Below are 219 nucleotides of genomic sequence, written 5' to 3'. Positions count from 1 at the left end.
ACTTACTCAAAAGTGCATTTGGGAAGAACCGTGAGCATTTAAAGAAAAAGAAGAGGCACTGCCCCAGGCCTGTCTCTGAGCGCTGGAGATGCTGGAGGCTGGATGCTGCGTTTTACCCCATTTCAGGCTGCGGGGTTTTACACCTGAGCTTTAGAGGTGCTTCTGGCCTCTACCGCTCGCTTTCCTTTTTCCTCTGCTCCCTTTTTCTAACCGCTTTCG

The sequence above is a fragment of the Cariama cristata genome, unplaced genomic scaffold, assembly GCF_000690535.1.
Source record: "Cariama cristata isolate BGI_N322 unplaced genomic scaffold, ASM69053v1 scaffold17074, whole genome shotgun sequence".
In the NCBI taxonomy this organism is placed as follows: Eukaryota; Metazoa; Chordata; class Aves; order Cariamiformes; family Cariamidae; genus Cariama; species Cariama cristata.
The sequence above is the reverse complement of the archived record's forward strand: the minus strand, read 5'-3'. Positions refer to the sequence as shown.